Source organism: Sturnus vulgaris, unplaced genomic scaffold (assembly GCF_052056855.1).
Source record: "Sturnus vulgaris isolate bStuVul1 unplaced genomic scaffold, bStuVul1.hap1 Scaffold_320, whole genome shotgun sequence".
Lineage (NCBI taxonomy): Eukaryota > Metazoa > Chordata > Aves > Passeriformes > Sturnidae > Sturnus > Sturnus vulgaris.
Window position 1 is genome coordinate 32,104 of NW_028276390.1, and position 14,321 is coordinate 46,424.

A 14,321-nucleotide genomic window follows, 5' to 3' on the forward strand; every position below is an offset into this window, starting at 1 on the left:
TCACTTTGATATGAGAAATACAGGCCATGCCCATCCTTGTAGCCCAGGTGAAAACAGGAAGGAGAACTAGAGGAAAAGCAGAGTCCCTTATTTGATCTCTGGACACAAACGGAGGCCTTTTCCCTGTGAAACCAAACTCACCCTTCCAGGGTTCCTGAGATCAGCTACGAGGAGGCTTTTGGCACTCCAAGAGCAGCTGGGTCACAGCTGGATGCGGCTTGGGTCTGGGAGACACCGTGCTCCTTCTGGAATTATAGCACGCAAATGCCTGCTCCTGGCCCCAGGCCCGGAGATAAAATCGGTGGGGTTTTTCCCTGTGCAACATTGTTCACCCCTCCCAGGTTCCTGAGATCTGCACAGAGGAGGCTTTGGGCACCCCAAAGGCAGCCAGGGTTACAGGTGGGGGCAGCTTGGGGCTGGGAGAAATCCTCATCCATTTGGAATTTTATCAGGCAGAAACCTGGCTGGGTGCACAGGTCTCTGGACACGACCAGTGGCCCTTTCCCCTGTGAAACAAAACTCACCCTGCCAGGCTCCTGAGACCACTTAGGAGGAGGGGTTTGACTCTCCAAGAGCAGTCGCAACGAGAGATGCTCACACAGAAGGCCATGCAGAAGAGGAAACGAGCGCACCCGCAGCCCCCCAAGGCGCGCCCCAACGCCCCAGACCCGGCACTGCCAGCTCGGGCAGTCCCATAAAGCATCCCCCGCCTCCGCAGCGGCGGGACAGGCGGGGCCCGGGGTCCCGAGGAAACCGAGCGTGCCCGGAGGCGCGGCAGGACGGCAGCGCAGCGCCGCCTGGCGGCGGAGCAGGAGAGCAGCACCGGGCCCCATGGCAGTATCGGTACCCGTGCGCCCCCTGCTGTCCGCGGCGATGCAGCGCCCGATGCCGAGTTCCACGCCCGTGTCGCCGAGGGAGAGGGGCACCGCTGGCTGGGGCCTCCCCGCCGACACGGACAGAAGCCGAAGCAGAAGCCCCGGTGCCATTGGCGGCCCCTACCCAGCGGGCCGGGCTCCGCCGGGCCCGCGGCCCCGCGCGGTATCGGGTCGGCCCGCTCCCGTCTTCGTCGCACCCGGCCCTGCTCCTGGCATGAAGCGCGTCACCGCCCCGCGCCGTCCCGCCCCCCGCGCGTCATCGCGTGCGTTCGGCGGCCCGCCCCGGGGGCGGTGCCGGGGGCGCTACCCGGGGCGGTGCCGGGGCAGTGCCGGGGGCGGCACCGGGGGCGGTGCCGGGGCGGTGCCGGGGGCGTTCCCGGTCGCCGTGCCGGGGTAGCCCGGGGAGCGGTTCCGGGAGCGGTTCGGGGGGCGGTGCCGATTGCAGTCCCGGTCACTGTCCCCAGTCCCCGTCCCCAGTCCTGGTCCCGGTCCCAGTCCCCGGTTCCGGTCCCCGATCCTGGTCCCAGTCCCAGTTCCCCGTCCCGGAACCCGATCACGGTCCTGGTCCCAGTCCCCAATCCCGGTCCCGGTCCCTGTCTCCAGTCCCCGTCCCCGATCCCGGTTCCGGTCCCTGTCCCAGGTCCCCGTCCGCGATCCCGGTCCCTGTCCCATTTCCCCGTCCCGGTCCCCGATCCCAGTCCCGGTCCACGTCCCCGATCCCGATTTTTCCCCCCCTTTCACACTGATTTTTCCCCCGATTTATCAATGATTTTTTTCCCCATTTTTTCCCATTTCTCACTGATATTTTCCCCCATTTTTCAGGGATTTTTTTCCCCATTTCTCACTGATTTTTTTCCCCATTCTTCATGGAGTTTCCCCCCCGTTTTTCACTGATTTTTCCCCATTTCTCACTGACTTTTTCCCCATTTTCCCCCATTTCTCACTGATATTTTCCCCCATTTTTCATGGATTTTTTCCAGATTTATCCCCATTTCCCACTGATTTTTCCCCATTTTTCATGGACTTTTCCCCCCCGTTTCTTACTTATGTTTTTCCCCGATTTCTCATTGATTTCCCCCCCCCCCATTTCGCACTGATTTTTTACCCATTTTTCCCCATTTCTCACTGATTTCTTTCGCCATTTTTCATGGAATTTCCCCACCCATTTCTAACGGATTTTTTCCCCACTTTTCCCCATTTCTCACTGATTTTTCCCCCCATTCTTCAGGGATTTTTTTCCCCATTTCTCACTGATTTTCCCCCCCATTCTTCATGATTTACAGGATACTCTATCGTGAATGGAAAGCAATTAAAGGAAGGGGGGAGGTTACCAGCCACCTGGTCAGCTCAGACAGCAGAGCTGCACACGCTTGTGAGAGCCTGTGAATTATAGCAGGACAAGACATTAAATATATTTACTGATTCTAAATATGCATATGCGGTAATACATGCATTTGGAAAACTATGGGGAAAAAAAGAGGTTTATTAAGCTGCAGAAGAAAGAAGAAAAAAATTGGTTTACAAGGGATGGCAAGCAGTGGATACCAAAAGCTCTAGCCTTACAATTGTTAAAACAACTTCATTAAAGGAGTCGTTCTGTGCCTTCTTTGGGGTGAGGAAAAAAGGCTGAGGGGGGCTCCGACGTGGTTTGGGGCACCCCAAGGTCCCTGGGAGAGGGAGCCGGGCTGCGCTGGAGGAGCAGGTGAGTCGGGCATGGCGGGGGGTCATGGTGGGTGCCAGAACATTGAGAGGGAGGGGTGGGTGTAGAATGCATGAAAAACAGAACCTTAAAAAATAGCTAAATATAGTCTAAAAGGAATGTTTTATTGGCTTGTGTTTGGATAGAGGTAGGGTTTTTTTATAGATACTGTAAATAGAAAAGATAAAGAATAAAAGTATAGAAGCAAATATAAGAAACCAATATATAAATATATTACATTACATTATATTCTGTTATGAAAATAGAAATATATAAATATTCAGACTTTAAAAGGAATGTTTTATTGGTTTTTATTTGGTTAGAGGAGGGTTTTTTGAAAATAATATAGGCAAAAATATACAAATATGCAAAAATAGATACTGACATAAAATTATTATAACTATATATGCATATATATATGTAAGTATAAATCTATAGAAATAAATATAAATATAAAATACATGTATGTAGTATGTAATAGAAATAATTTATCGATTTTAATATGTTATATTAAATAGTATGTTATAATAGAATGTAAATAGCATCTAGTATATTAATATACTAGTAAAAACTACATTAAATAGTATATAAATATAGAATACACAATATAGACATATAAATCTACAGATATAAATATGAAAACTAAATAGAAAAATATATTCAAATATAATTTAAAATAATCGAGTTTTTTGTTTCTATTTGGTTAGAGGCAGAGCTTTTAAAGAAATAATATTAAAAACTATGAACCTCCAAATATAGATGGATATAGATAAAATAGAAATACCATTAGTAATATAAATCTATGTATATAATGAATAATAAAATAATATTGTATATATGATAAATAGAATAGCAATTAAATTGAATATATGCAATATGTCTAGATTATGACTAGAAATTAAATATTAAAAAATAGATTATTTCTATATATAAAAGGTTTTTTTTTTCATTTGGTCAGAGGCAGGGCATTTTTAGTTTGGGTCGGGGTTTTTTTGGGGCGTTCATTGAGAGGATTTTATGACGGGTGGGGACTCTGGTGCTTGGAACTCTCTCCCTACTCTGGCTGTCCCTGACAGGGCGGCAGTGCCGGGCTGAGTTGGGCGGCAGTGCTGCCGCCGTGTGGACACAGGCGGGTACTGCACCGTGCCCCTCTCAGGATGGCGGAAGGGCCCGCGGGCCGGGACCCAGCCGTGCGGCAGCGCTCAAGATGGCGGCCTCTCTAGGACCCCGGCGGATAGGCGTTTACATAAAACGCCTGTCCGCGCTCGCCGGCGCCCTCACGCCCGCGGCACCGCGGACCGCGCGGCCGTTGTCGGCACGCTCTGACACGTCCGGGAAAATTGGCGGCGAGCGGATCGGCGTCGGCGATGTAATCAGGCATCTTATGCCTACACACCGGGGTCCTGATTTTTTCCCGCCCTTTCTGCCGCCATTTTTGGCAGGTCAGCCGGGGTGCCGCCCGAGCCGCCATTTTGAGAGTGCGGACACACTCAAGATGGCGGCCTCTCTAGGACCCCGGCGGATAGGCGTTTACATAAAACGCCTGCCCGCGCCCGCCGGCGCCCTCACGCCCGCGGCACCGCGGACCGCGCGGCCGTTGTCGGCACGCTCTGAAACATCCGGGAAAATTGGCGGCGAGCGGATCGGCGTCGGCGATGTAATCAGGCATCTTATGCCTACACACCGGGGTCCTGATTTTTTCCCGCCCTTTCTGCCGCCATTTTTGGCAGGTCAGCCGGAGTGCCGCCCGAGGCGCCATTTTGAGAGTCCCGACACGCTCAAGATGGCGGCCTCTCTAGGACCCCGGCGGATAGGCGTTTACATAAAACGCCTGCCCGCGTTCGCCGGCATAAAAATAAATATGCATAAATATAAACATAGACATAAACATGCACAAACGTTAACCTGCATAGATAGAAACATAAACATAAACATAAACATAAACATAAACATAAACATAAACATAAACATAAACATAAACATAAACATAAACATGCAAAACAATAATAATAAATAGAAATAGAAATAGAAATACAAACATTAATAAAATCAGTGAGAAAGGGGGTAAAATCAGTGAGAAATGGGGGGGGGAAACCATGAAAAATGATGGAAAAATCAGAGAGAAATGGGGGAAAAATCGGTGAGGAATGGGGAAAAAGATCAACGAAAAATTGGGAAAAATCAGTCAGAAGTGGGGGATAAAAATCAGTGAGAAATGGGGGGAAAAGTCGGTGAGAAATGGGGAAAAAATCAGTGATTAATGGGCGGGAAAATGCATGAAAAATGGGGGGAATAATTCAGAGAGAAATGGGGGCAAATATCAGTGAGAAATGGGGGGGAAAATCAGGAAATATCCATGAAAATTGGGGGAAACATCCATGAAAAATGGCGGAAAAAATCAATGAAAAATGGCGGAAAAAATCAGTGAGAAATGGGGAAAAATGGGGAAAAAGGAGTGATAAATGGGGGAAAAAATCAGTGAGAAATGGGGAAAAATGGGGAAAAAATCCACGAAAAATGGGTGGAAAAATCCATGAAAAATCAACGGAAAAATCAGTGAGAAATGGGGAAAACATCATGGTGAAATGGGGCAAAAATCAGAGAGAAATGGGGAAAAATCATTGAAAAATGGGGGATAAAAATCAGTGAGAAATGGGGGGAAAATGGGGAAAAACATCAGTGAGAAATGGGGAAAAAAAATCTTTGATAAATTGGGGCAAAAATCATTGAGAAATGGGGAAAATAATCAGTGAGAAATGGGGAAAATTTGGGAAAAATCCAGGAAAATTGCGGGAAAAAATGCTTGAAAAATTGGGGAAAAAATCCGAGAGAAAATCCCCGGGAATCCCCGGGAAAATCCCCCCGGAATCCCCGAGAAAATCCCCCGGAATTCCCCGGGAAAATCCCCCCGGAATCCCCTGGAAAATCCCCCTGAATTCCCCGAGAAACTCATCCCGGAATCCCCGTGATAATCCGTCCGCTATCCCCGAGAAAATCCCCCAGGAATCCCCCAGAAAATCTCCCCGAAATCCCCGGGATAATCTCCCCGGAATCCCCGAGAAAATCCGCCCCGAATCCCCTGGAAGATTCCCCCGGAATCCCCGAGAAAATCCCTCGGAATTCCCCGGGAAAATCAACCCGGAATCCCCGAGAAAATCCCCCGGAATCCCCGGGAAAATCCCCCAGGAAAATCCCCGGGATAATCACCCCGGAATCCCCTGGAAAATCCCCTAGGAATCCCCGGGAAAATCCCCCCGGAATCCCCCAGAAAATCCCCCCGGAATACTCTGCAATATCCCCCCGGAATCCCCTGGATAATCCCCCCGGAATCCCCTGGATAATCCCCCCGGAATCCCCGATAAAATCCCCCTGGAATCTCCAGGAAAATGCCCCGGGAATACGTGAGAAAATCTTCCCGGAATCCCCGAGAAAATCCCCCCGGAATCCCGTGGAAAATCCCCCCTGAATCCCCGAGAAAATCCCCCCGGAATCCCCGAGAAAATCCCCCCGGATTCCCCTGAAAATCCCTCGGAATTCCCCGGGAAAATCCTCCCGGAATCCAAGAGAAAATCCTCCCGGAATCCACGAGAAAATCCGCCCGGAATCCCCGGGAAAATCCTCCAGAAATCCCCGAGAAAATCCCCCGGAGTCCCCGGGAAAATCAACCCGGAATCGCCGGGAAAATCCCCCCAGAATCCCCGAGAAAATCCCCCGGAATTCCCCTAGAAAATCCCCCCGGACTCCCCGAGAAATTTCCCCCGGAATCCGCGAGAAAATCCCCCCGGAATCCACGCGAAAATCCCCCAGAAATCCCTGTGAAAGCCCCCCCGGAATCCCCAAGAAAATCTCCCCGGAATCCCCGAGAAAATTCGCCCGTAATACTCGGGAAAATATGCCCGGAATCCCCTGGAAAAACCCCCCGGAATCCCCTGGATAATCCCCCCGGAATCCCCGATAAAATCCCCCTGGAATCTCCAGGAAAATGCCCCGGGAATACGCGAGAAATTCCCCCCGGAATCCCCTGGAAAATCCCCCCTGAATCCCCGAGAAAATCCCCCCGGATTCCCCTGAAAATCCCTCGGAATCCCCGGGCAAATCTCCCCGGACTCCCCGAGAAAATCCCCCCGGAATTCCCCGGGAAAATCCCCCCGGAATCCCCGAGAAAATCCCCTAGAATTCCCCGGGATAATCCCCCCGGAATCCCCGAGAAAATCCCCCCGCAATCGCCGAGAAAATCCCCCCGGAATCGCTGGAATAATCCCCTGGAATTCCCCGGGAAAATCATCCCGGAATCCCCGAGAATATCCCCCCGGTATCGCCGAGAAAACCCCCCCGGAATTCCTCGTAAAATCCCCCCGGAATCCCCGGGAAAATCCCTCCGGACTCCCCGAAAAAATCCCCCGGAATCCCCGAGAAAATCCCCCGGAATTTCCCGGGAAAATCACCCCGGAATCCCCGAGAAAATTCTCCCGAAATACTCGGCAAAATCCCCCAGGAATCCACGGAAAATTCCCCGGAATCCAGGAGAAAATACCCCGGAATCCCCATGAAAATCCCCCCGGAATCTCCGAGAAAATCCCCCGGAATCCCCGCGAATATCCCCCCGGAATCCCCGGGAAAATCCCCATGAATTCCCCGGGAAAATAATCTCGGAATCCCCGAGAAAATCTCCCCGGAATCACCGAGATAATGGCCCCCGAATACCCGAGAACATCCCCCGGAATTGCCCGAGAAAATCATCCCGTAATCCCCGAGGAAATCCCCCCGGAACACTCGGGAAAATCCCCCCGGAATTCCTCGTAAAATCACCCCGGATACCCCGGGAAAATCCCTCCGGACTCCCCGAAAAATTCCCCCCGGAATACTCGGGAAAATCCCCCCGGAATCCCCGAGAAAATCCACCCGGAATCCCCTGGAAAATCCACCGGGAATTCCCCGGGAAATTCCTCGCTGAAACCCCTGGAAAATCCCCCCGGAATCCCGGAGAAAATCCCCCCGGAATTCCCCGGGAATATCCCCTCGGAATCCCCGGGAAAATCCCCCCGGACTCCCCGAAAAAATCCCCCCGGAATACTCGGGAAAATCCCCCCGGAATACTCGGGAAAATCCTCCCGGAATTCCCGAGAAAATCCCCCGGAATTCCCGAGAAAATCCCCCGGAATTCCCTGAGAAAATCGCCCCGGAATCCCAGTGAAAATCCCCCCGGAATCCCCGTGAAAATCCCCCCGGAATCCCCGGGAAAATCCCCCAGGAATCCCCTGGAAAATCCCCCAGGTATCCCCGATAAAATCCCCCTGGAATCCCCTGGAAAATCCCCCTGGAATCGCGGGGAAAAAGCCCCCCGCATTTCCCGGGAAAAATCCCCCCGGAATCCCCGATAAAATCTCCCCGGAATCCCTGAGAAAATCCCCCCGGAATCCGCGAGAAAATATGCCCAGAATCCCCGATAAAATCCCCCCGGAATCCCCGGGAATATCCCCCAGGAATCCCCGATAAAATCCCCCCGGAATCCCCCAGAAATTCCCCCCGGAATCCCCGACAAAATCCCCCCGGAATTCCCGACAAAATCCTCCCGGAATCCCCGGAAAATCCCCCCGGAATCCCCGGAAAATCCCCGCGGAATTCCGGTCCATTTCTGTAGGAGAATAGTTTGTAAGGATAGTGCAGAAGGCACTAGTTGCCAACGAGTTACAGCTGTACTGATTAGCAAGGAGTGGAAACAGCCTTGCCTGCCCAGTGAGGCTGGTTGTTATAAAAGCGTGGGTCAGCTGGCTGCCAGTTTCACTAAGCACAGCTCCAGCTGGAGGTGCAGAGCCTGCTGCAGTGTGGGCTGGAGCCTGCTGGCTGTGCTGCGAGGAGGAAGGGACACGTGGCCGTGCAAGGGATGGACAAGGTGAGAGGATGCTGTGTGTGGGACAGACAGGCTCAGGTGGCTGGGGAAGGGACAGGCTGGGGTTTAGCCAGTCGTACAGAGGAGAGGAGGAGTCGGGGCTGTGTGGAGCTGCCTGTGAGAAAAGGAGTCAGAGTTGCCTCAAAGAAATCTGTGGAGAGAAGGCATGAAAAGTGTGTAATGAAAGACTAATGTTGGTGCCTGTCATGTCTGTCTTGATATAATTGCTACACGTTTTCTCTGAATGCTTGAATTTAGACATAAAATGAAAACTTTCTTGTAAGAAAGGAATGCATTTCTCACCAAAGTGGTGTAGGGTGGGGGATCACAACTCCCAGATGGCCTGGAAGCGGAACGGCCACAGGGGTTACTGTAACTGGGCCTCCAGTACCAAAGCCCCAGTGGGTTTAAAGGCTAGAGCTGGGCTGGGATTAGCACGGGCTCTGCAGCTGGGCTCATGCACAGGTCTGTCAGCACTCCTACCCGAGGACAGTCCCTCACCTAGGGAGAGGTTCTAGGCCTGGAGATGAGGCTGAGTTTGGGAAGGGTGATGAGGACATGGTTAGGGAGGGATGTAAATGCATATCAAAAGACTTAATTTTGAGGGGTGGCAAGCATTAGCTATAAACCAGTCAGTATTTACAGCTAAAGGCTGGAGGTGGGGGCTGTCTGAGGAGGACAGGACTGTTTAAGGCTGAAGTTGGAAGAGAAACCTTGGTGAAGCTTTTGCGTTAGAAACGGCCTCACCTGCCAAATCAGATTTTTGTCTTCAGGATTGCATGAGTGAGGATGCCACAGCCAAGGAAAAGGTTCAGGTTTGGGAGGCAAAGGCGAGTTAGGCAGGGCTGCAGGGCTGGGGCTTGGCTGTTTCCATACTGCTCAGGGCAGCAAAGGGTAGCTGGCTCACTGGGCCTTGGATCTAGAACTCTTTCTGGAACAAGGTGGAGAGCTGAGGTTCATGCAAGGAAGGGGCCAGGAATTCTTTGTCTGACTGGAAAATGCCAGAGGGGCAGTGTGTGACTCGGATAGGATGATATGTTCGTCTGGCGAGAGTCACAAAAGAATATTTTGTTTTACTGATAACTGGGCAGCTCAGAAGTTACTACTTGACTTAGTTGCTGCTCCCATCTGTTGCACACATAAACAGAGCAAAGCAGACGAATTCTCTCGGAGCCTGAGGTCTTTGACTGGCCCTCCAAAAATGCTGCCCGCTTGTCCTAGGGTGATGTTATGGTGTTTCTATCTCCAATCGTGTGTCCTGATTATGTTTGGTATTATGTCCTGTGCTTCCAGGACTGACTCTGAGAGTGAAGCTTTGTTTTGTCTTGTTATCAGCCGGCTCACCTCCCCCATGGTCTATGTTTAGGAGAGGTTTTAGCTCGGCTTGCTTGCTTGCTTGCTTGCTTGCTTGCTTGCCTGCTTGCTTGCCTGCTTGCTCGCTTCTGCCTTTTTCTTTCCTTCGCTTTGCCCTTGCTTTCTGCTTATTAGTTAGTTCAGCTAGGCAGTCCAACTTTTTCCCTGGACTGTTTTCTCTTCCACCCCGTCCCCTCCCTCTCCTGGATACCATCTGAACGGACGGGGACCTGGGAACCCCAAGAAACACCGGGAGGCTACACTTTGTCACCTGCAGCAGTCATCCCCAGCGCCAGAGACTGATAACTGAGCGACCACTCGCCAGAGAGACTGAGTTTGTCATCCCTTCAGAACGGTGAAAGAGTTTTTTTGTCAGCTGGTGTTGTCTTTTTTCCCTGTGCTGGGGAGTGTCTTGCTTGTTAAATAAACAGGTTTTTTCTCCCACTCTTCTCCGAGGAAATTCTTCCCGAACCCGGTGGGGTAGGGGGGGGAGGAGTCGTGGGGTTTGCTGTCTGGGGGCTCCTTCTGGAGGTTTTCCCCCAAATTTGCCCAAAACCAGGACAAATAAATTGGCGCCCAACTCGAGGCTCGAGAAAGTGGGAAAAAAACCCTGTTCTAATAATAATAATTTGGTTCAAATTCTTTTGTGTTGGTATAGAGCAGTTATTGGCTATGTTGTTGGAATTCATGTCTTTTGGGGTGGAGGCCTGCATGGGATTTTGGTCCCTAGGGTTTTTTGAAGTCTTAATACCTTTGTGGTCCCTGGGTTTATTTGCTTATCCAGAAATAGCTCCGGTATTGTCCCTAATGCGTAGTTTCTGTAGCAGAGGGGCATTGACCAAAATATCCATCGGGCTGGGCTTGGTTTTAATGGCCTGCAGGAGATTTATAAAGGTGCTGGAATCTGTCCCAGGAATGTATGGTTCTTGGTTGTGGTTGTGCACTCAGTTTGTTAGAGGAGAAGCAGGGGATGAGGCTTTTCAGCCTTTGTTCTCCTTCTTCTCCTCTGAATTTGTTACATCCTTATTAGAGAATGTTCAGTTCCCCCTGAGTGTTAAAGAGACCATCTTTCTGGTGTTTAATATAGTAAGCCTCAACCAATGGCTGTTGCTACCAGCACGAGAAGTGGAAAGATATCGCTACCCGGTTAGAGAAATTACCTGTGAAGGTTCGCCATGTAGATGCCCATGTTCCCAGAAGTAGGGCTAATGAAGAGCAGGAAAACAATCAGCAGGTAGATCAGGCTGCAAAGATAGGGGTGTCGAAGATAGACCTTGATTGGGAACACAAGGGAGAGTTGTTCCTGGCTCGATGGGCCCATGATGCCTCAGGTCATCAGGGCAGAGATGCCACATATAAGTGGGCACGAGACCGAGGGGTGGATCTAACCATGGACAGTATTTCTCAAGTTATCCATGACTGTGAGACGTGCGCTGCCATCAAGCAAGCCAAGCGGGTGAAGCCCCTCTGGTATGGGGGGCGGTGGTCCAAGTACAAGTATGGAGAGGCCTGGCAGATTGACTACATCACACTGCCTCAAACCCGCCAGGGCAAGCGCTATGTACTGACCATGGTGGAAGCCACCACTGGATGGTTGGAGACCTACCCTGTGTCTCACGCTACAGCCCGTAACACCATCCTGGGCCTGGAAAAGCAGGTCCTTTGGAGGCATGGCACCCCTGAGAGGATTGAGTCAGACAATGGGACTCATTTCAAGAATAGCCTTATCAACACTTGGGCTAGGGAACATGGCATTGAGTGGGTGTACCATATCCCCTACCATGCACCAGCTGCAGGGAAGGTGGAAAGGTACAATGGACTGTTAAAAACCACCTTGAGAGCATTGGGTGGGGGATCATTCAAAAACTGGGAGCAGCATTTAGCAAAGGCCACTTGGTTAGTTAACACCCGGGGTTCCACCAACCGAGCGGGCCCTGCCCAGTCTGAGTCCCTGAATATAGTAGATGGAGACAAAGTCCCAGTGGCACATATCAGAGGTTTGTTAGGGAAGGCAGTTTGGATCAATTCTGCCCCGAGTACAGACAAACCCATTCGTGGAATTGTCTTTGCTCAAGGACCAGGTTGTACATGGTGGGTAATGCAGAGAGATGGAACAACACGATGTGTGCCTCAGGGAGATCTGATTGTGGGGTGAGGCAGCATGAGACAGAAGGAAATATGTAAGTGTCAAAGGTCTGAGCAAGTGAGATGGAAGAAAATGTGTCCGAATAAGTGAAAGATGGAAATTTCTACTTGCTGAAGTTTTTACATGCTGTTTAGTATGTTCACGATATGGAGATAAGGGGTGGAATGTCCTAGGGTGATGTTATGGTGTTTCTATCTCCAATCGTGTGTCCTGATTATGTTTGGTATTATGTCCTGTGCTTCCAGGACTGAGTCTGAGAGTGAAGCTTTGTTTTGTCTTGTTATCAGCCGGCTCACCTCCCCCATGGTCTATGTTTAGGAGAGGTTTTAGCTCGGCTTGCTTGCTTGCTTGCTTGCTTGCTTGCTTGCCTGCTTGCTTGCCTGCTTGCTCGCTTCTGCCTTTTTCTTTCCTTCGCTTTGCCCTTGCTTTCTGCTTATTAGTTAGTTCAGCTAGGCAGTCCAACTTTTTCCCTGGACTGTTTTCTCTTCCACCCCGTCCCCTCCCTCTCCTGGATACCATCTGAACGGACGGGGACCTGGGAACCCCAAGAAACACCGGGAGGCTACACTTTGTCACCTGCAGCAGTCATCCCCAGCGCCAGAGACTGATAACTGAGCGACCACTCGCCAGAGAGACTGAGTTTGTCATCCCTTCAGAACGGTGAAAGAGTTTTTTTGTCAGCTGGTGTTGTCTTTTTTCCCTGTGCTGGGGAGTGTCTTGCTTGTTAAATAAACAGGTTTTTTCTCCCACTCTTCTCCGAGGAAATTCTTCCCGAACCCGGTGGGGTAGGGGGGGGAGGAGTCGTGGGGTTTGCTGTCTGGGGGCTCCTTCTGGAGGTTTTCCCCCAAATTTGCCCAAAACCAGGACACCGCTAAAAAACAGACGTGGGGGAGGAAAGTTGTCAGATACAATAGAGCAAGAAAAGGACACGGGCTTCAAAGTGCCCTCCAGCAGACCATGGAAGTGACGTGTCTGGAAGTGAAACCAGCAGTCTGCTTCCCCAGCCTCCTGGAAGCCTCTAACAGCTACACAGGCAGTGAGGGGAGAGAACAATTCAACCTAAAAATAATTTTCAGTAGCGTTCTGCACTGCTGTTAAAAATACTGCAACCAGGGAATGTGGTGTGGTGATAACTATTAGGCCTGTAAGTCTGGTAACTGGGGCTTTTAGCTCAAACATCTCGGTATGGCTACTTTGAGCCTTGTAAAAGCTGCGTTAAGTCCAATTTCTTGGGTAGTTCTACTAGCTCTAGCCTTGCTTTTCATCCCCTCAGTAACAAAGCAACTCCCTCTCGAGAATGTTATTTACTTTCCATATGATGTGCCTACCAATTTCTGGAATTGCAAATGTCTTTGGATACATGCGTAAATTTAAGTTTCAAGAAAGCTGTCAAGCTAAAACAAAGGCTTGCCATAATGCAGAAGAAAATGTTTTATGGAAGAACTGAGAAGTCCCTACCTGGGCATAGAATTTGCTATACGAAGGTGTGTTCCAAACGGATCTGCCATCTAAACAAGCAGAAAAATAGTTGGAATGTAGTGAGTTCAATTTAACTATTGCTAGAAATAGGAATTATTAGCAGAGCTTGGAGCATGATATCACTAGCAGCAGTAAGACGCTTTTAGCTTGCTTCTCATCAATTACTTGTAAAAAGCATTTGTACCTAGTGTGTAGCAATTAATATTTCCCCATTTTCTTCCCCCCCGCCCCCCAGTCTCAGGTACTCCTTTTATTTTACCCTTTTCTGTCTTGTAACATCACCTTCCTTTATTTTATTCTATCTTCTGTTCTCAGAACATCGCAGCATCCTCTGTCAATGTGAAAGCATTTGTTCATCCTGTCTTGGAATGGCTGTCAATGTTGCCCTCTTCTGGATCACTTTTTTTTTTTTTTTTTTTTTTTTTTTTTTAAACAATATGTTGCTAAATGTCAGGAAAATTAATCCACAAACACCAGCGGTTTATGTCCAAAAAGGAAACGGAGGAGTCCTTTTTGCTTTATTCGAATAAAGGGAGAGGCCATGGGACATTCCCCTGGGATCTCTCAAATTTTTGGAGGACGCAGCCTCCTTTTTATCCTATTTTCCCGGCCGCATTTCCCTCTCTCTTTTCCCATTGGCTGAGGTACTTGAGAGGCACAGACTTCCCGGAACGCCTGATACCTGAAATTCCCCTCTAATGTATAACCCTCCCTTTTAATTTTTAATTCTTCTAGAATTCATAGTTTCCCCCCGTTGCTTCTTTCATCTTTCGATATCCAATTTCATTTATCAGCAGCCCTGCAGTTTGTTTGTAAAGGCAACTATCTCTTTCCATTCATCAATCAGTGGAATCCATCCCATTGTTTCTTTTATCTCTC